This window comes from Sinohyriopsis cumingii, chromosome 19 (assembly GCF_028554795.1).
Source record: "Sinohyriopsis cumingii isolate HCF-2022 chromosome 19, ASM2855479v2, whole genome shotgun sequence".
NCBI classification, from domain to species: domain Eukaryota; kingdom Metazoa; phylum Mollusca; class Bivalvia; order Unionida; family Unionidae; genus Sinohyriopsis; species Sinohyriopsis cumingii.
Window position 1 is genome coordinate 51,544,871 of NC_142979.1, and position 5,058 is coordinate 51,549,928.

The window sequence follows — 5,058 nt, forward strand, 5'->3', positions numbered from 1 at the left end:
GTAAGAAATTGTAATACAAGTAAATAAAAAGTCTTCAGCACTTGCCTTTCATATTTCTCAACATCAAAGTTGTACGATATCACATAAATTTACGTGAGCTAAATATAATGTAACGTAACACAGAAAATCATTGTTATTAGCATGGCATAATACTATACACTTTGATTCAAGCCACACCACTTAATATATTCCAATACAATAAGACAGAACTGTATTAACGTGACATAACGCAGTACATACGATTCAAACCACACAACTGTATAATAATATAACATTGTATTAGCTTGAGTAGTATGAAATTGTCTTTTTTGGCTTATTTGCCTCTTTAGGTCCCTGCCACCTGTCAGCCTCTACCCACACAGCTTACTTAGTCTGTATGCGACCCATGCATGCTCAGCAAATTACTTTCCACTTACGTGACCAGACGTGGTTATATACGGTACCAATCTATATTGCCCGGACAACGTGTCTATACAGCCACAATATCGATTGTTAAACCAGGCTTATGTGCAAGTGATGATTGTTTTTACTTTACCATTTCTGTATATCCGTGCTGTTTCTTATTTGCGTTTGTAACTATATGTGATTTTCCATTTCATCTATCACTTTTCAAACTCAGCCGCACTGACTAGTGTATCACCGCTTGCACTGGATATAGTTTACTGATCGTAATTAGACTGTGCTGAGGCTGCAAACAATTCTGAATAGGTGCGTACTCATGAATGGAGTCGCATCGAAATTAATTCGGATTGGTACACCTACGATGGTTGTTGATGCCGTGATTCTGGTCACACCGAGACTAGCAGTTGATACCGCAGCAAGACCACATATAGCATCTACAATGAAATATGTATGATTATATTTCTCGGTTCTGTTGTAAATTTCATCTTGCAGCTGTTGTTCCGCTACAATTATTTTTTTCACGCCAGTAAGACTGCGGGTCCATCATAGTTTTTCTGTTAAAATACAATCGCCTATTTTAACTGTATGACAGGCATACCTTGCCAGATCTCATCATCAAACCCATGCGCAATGCACACACACTTTTAGCAAATTACCATTTCTTACTAGTATAATTATCATACAATGATAAAACAACATTTGCCACATGAATATTTAAATCTCAGACGATTATGCATTCTGCTGGTCAGGCATTCGTTGAAAATACACACCGATCACGACAAAACCTCTACATCTAGCGATTGTTTTTGCCCAGTAACTGTTATCGAACAAGTGCGTCCTTACTGAACAACATTCGAAAAATTCTTTTCTTAGCTGAGTCAAAGTTGATGTAAAATATCCATTCGTAAACGTAACCTGGGTGGATACATCAGCGTAACCTGGGTGGATACATCAGCGTAACCTGGGTGGATACATCAGCGAATACCACTTGACCATTGTAGAAACAATCCTGGGGCACCTGTCTGTGTAATTAGCGATTGAGCATTTTCACGTGCACTTAGTCACACAAAAAACAACAAACTGGTCTCGAGTTAGTTGTGGCATATCACGGTGATTCCAAAAGTGGTGCTTTGATCATTAAATCTTTCCAGTGGAAGCAACGCTACATGGACGGGGTTTTAAAAGATCCACTGCCGACCTTTTCCATAAAGAATTTGTTTCTGTGTTTCCAGCATTGACTGATACAAAAGAAATGATTCTCGTTCTTTAGGTCATCCAAAGTCTTCTTCTGCTTCTTTTTTTACTTCAGACACCATCTCTGGCAAGCGTATAATAACATCTGCAAATGTATGTGATGCTTTCTTGACAAATTTTGTGCGCTTGGCTATTTTACAGAATGGACCATGTGTTTCTTCTGTTCCTATCAGCTCTGCCACTTGTTCCACTGTGGCATTTGTAGAGTTTTCTAATATCGTCGGCATGTTCGGATATTTCCTTTGTGAGTTTAATCAGCGAACAAACGTTCACTAAAAACCGTCTTGGAGGTCTTCTCGTGCTTTCTGTATCTATTGTTACATAGCTTTGAGACATTTTCGACAGGCAACAAAAAGTACTAATCAGTTCCGGGTGTTCACGGCCAGCTTTACGGTGTTGCTTCTCATACTCTTCTATGACATCGATGGCAGACATTTTATAAAATTGTTATGATTGATGAATTGACATGTCAAAGTCCGCACGACATTTACCCGTTGAAATTTTCTGTCAAATCGATGGCGCAAAACCTAAAATGGTCCATTGTGATTCCAGCAAACGTTTGACGAAAATCGTCAAAACTGTTGTCCGCGGGACCCAAGACCAACGGTTGTTTCCAAGACCATGAGCGCCAATGTCACAAAACATTATCAGCATCTTACAATTGTCACGCATCACTTTAGGCGCATCGTTGAGTCAAATAAATCACGTTAGTGTTAAGATTGTTTTTGTTTGCGACCAAATCGTCAATGGTAGGTGCTTCGTCAATAGTGGAAAAGAAATCAATGGACAACGAAGTCGTCTCAGCTCCGCTTCTCTTTGTAACGCAGCCGCTTCTCAATGATCTTTTGTCAATTAACGCTTTTTTAAGGTCTTTTAAAATATTATTAAACAGATAATGATCAACCGATGGTCAAACCAAAGATCCTTTGTTAAATGTTGTAAATCCATATTCAACAACAGTCGAGTTTTTCCTGATACAGCAGGGCCAATGATTAACGCACGAACTGAGTTTGGAAACACGGTTCCATTATCATGCTTGGACAGTTTAGGTGTTGCTTATGTAGAGAAGTCAATGACGGAAAATTCGTTTATTTGTCTCAATTCGTTGTTTTTACCAAAAGCATCTGCGTGATGCCATTGAATAATACAGTATTATTAATACGGTCATATCTTCATCCCGTGTATGATATCTTGCGAAAATACGTGCCGCAAATCAAACTTGCGTAAGCAAATCCGTATTGGGTGTACAGTATCGACCGGTGATTACAAAGTTCTACGCCGTCGGATTGTTCTCTAGCTTGTAGGAGGACAAATTCACAAGCTCTAATGAATCAACGAATTGTAATTGTCCCAACACAAATATTGTGATTTTTTTTTCTATGTTGTTGGAGATGGCGCTTATTTTTGAGTCTGATGATGTGACTTCTTCTTGCAATGTTTAGTGGTTATTATACCTACGCACGTTATGAATCAACACAGGAATATTTGTTTTGACAGGGTAAAATCTCAGCTGAGTAGGAACCAGGGATACGACAGTGATCGAGAACTTCATGATCAGGCGAAAGCAAGTTGTTTTTCACATATCCAGCAGTGAGAGGCGGCAGGGAATTCAGCAATGTGATCACCATTCATAATCATGATTGCTGGTGAATAGAGCTACTGCCGATTCCATTTTGACATAACTTCGATCGATTTAAGAAACTCCACATCTGTATCTAGAGAACTAGCGCTTTTGGCACGACAAAAGAGTGGTTGCTCTGCAATCCTTTACATCGTACTGCTACATAACACAACTCGCACTGAATTTGTTCGATCGATATCAGACGCATTTGTGTCTGTGTTAGCAGAACTTGACGCGTCTGCCACTGAAACATTCAAACTCGAGTAAATGATACAAAGCACTTGCTTCATTTCGTTGTGCAACAGTAAATTTGACAATGTTTTACCAGATATTGTCAAGATTGTTCGCTATGTTTTGCTACTGATACAACCACAGTAAAAATCAGGACTGGTGAGTGGATATCTAATGGATTGTGCTTGCTGTGTCCATTAAGCAGCTGAGCACGATTCTTTTTAGGATATTATGCAAACATGCAAATTGTGTTAGTTGTTGTTCGATTTTGTTTTAGTAATTGTTGTTGTTGCTGATGCAAAGGCAACCAATGGTGGTGTTGGTGGATTCAGTATAATGGTGGGTCTTAATAATTCAAGTATGTCAGTCTTTCTCTTACTACTTGATTTCCATGATGTCGTGCGAGATGTATGAGCTGAGACTCAGTAAGCATGCTTATAGAAGCGGAAGGCGTCTCTAATTAAGAATTACTGATCTCCTACTCTTCAATAGATCTATTATCGATGATCAGCAGATTTCCCAGTGAGGTTGTTTATGGCCACCACGGATTCTTGTAATATTATTCGTTGTAAAATGGACTTTCTTGAGCCATTTATTGAAGAAGACACCGAAGGTGTTAATTTCGGTTCGTGGCGAATAAAACACGAACAAATACAAATATATTCTGAATCCGCTGACATTAAAGCATCTGATGTTTATCATTGCAACGATAATTCGTCAAAGATTTCATTATCACCGTCAATAAACGATCCAACCACGAGACGTAGCACGGTCTATCTGAATGGTCCAGGTGACTCTGGTAAAAGAACACGTGCGATAGAATTATTTAAAAACTCTGAAATGATTGTGTTGACGACAACTAACAGGCTTGCCATAAAGATGAGACAACGTGGTGTTAGCGCATGCACGTATCATAGTTTCCTTAGATGGCGAGGTGATGCAAGGACTCCCGAACGAATGGGTGAGAAATATATCCCGAGAATAATTATCTGGAGTGAGATTTCTACAATATCCAAAGCTGTTTTAAAAATGTTTCTGGATTGGTTATTAACAAAATATACCGCAATTATCATAGACAGTCTCTGCCATTTACAGGTGAATCACCACAGGAATAGTTGATTAACAATGTTGGCCACTACGAAAAGGTTTTGTACGCCCGGCAATCAGAGGATGAACAGCTACGACAACTGAAATCGTTAATCAGGTTACAACTTATAGTGATTTAGTGATCTCAGAGTTATATCTAGGAAACGCGTCCGTGATTCACTTCAGCGTAAATTATTTGAGCTTCACAACGACAAAAATTTCTGATCAACTAGTTCAATTATGTTATCGATCAACAGATACACGCCGACAAAATATACTTGCTGATAATCCGGCAGTAGACAACTTAGGTGTCGGCAAAAAACAAAAACTCGTTCTTAATGATAACGTCGAGGTCCTATTAGAGGCTGTACAACAGGCGTTTTAATTAAACATATCGTGTTGGACTATGGGATATGCGCTAACACTTCATTTGTCTCAGGGATTAACAACATCTGATACCAATA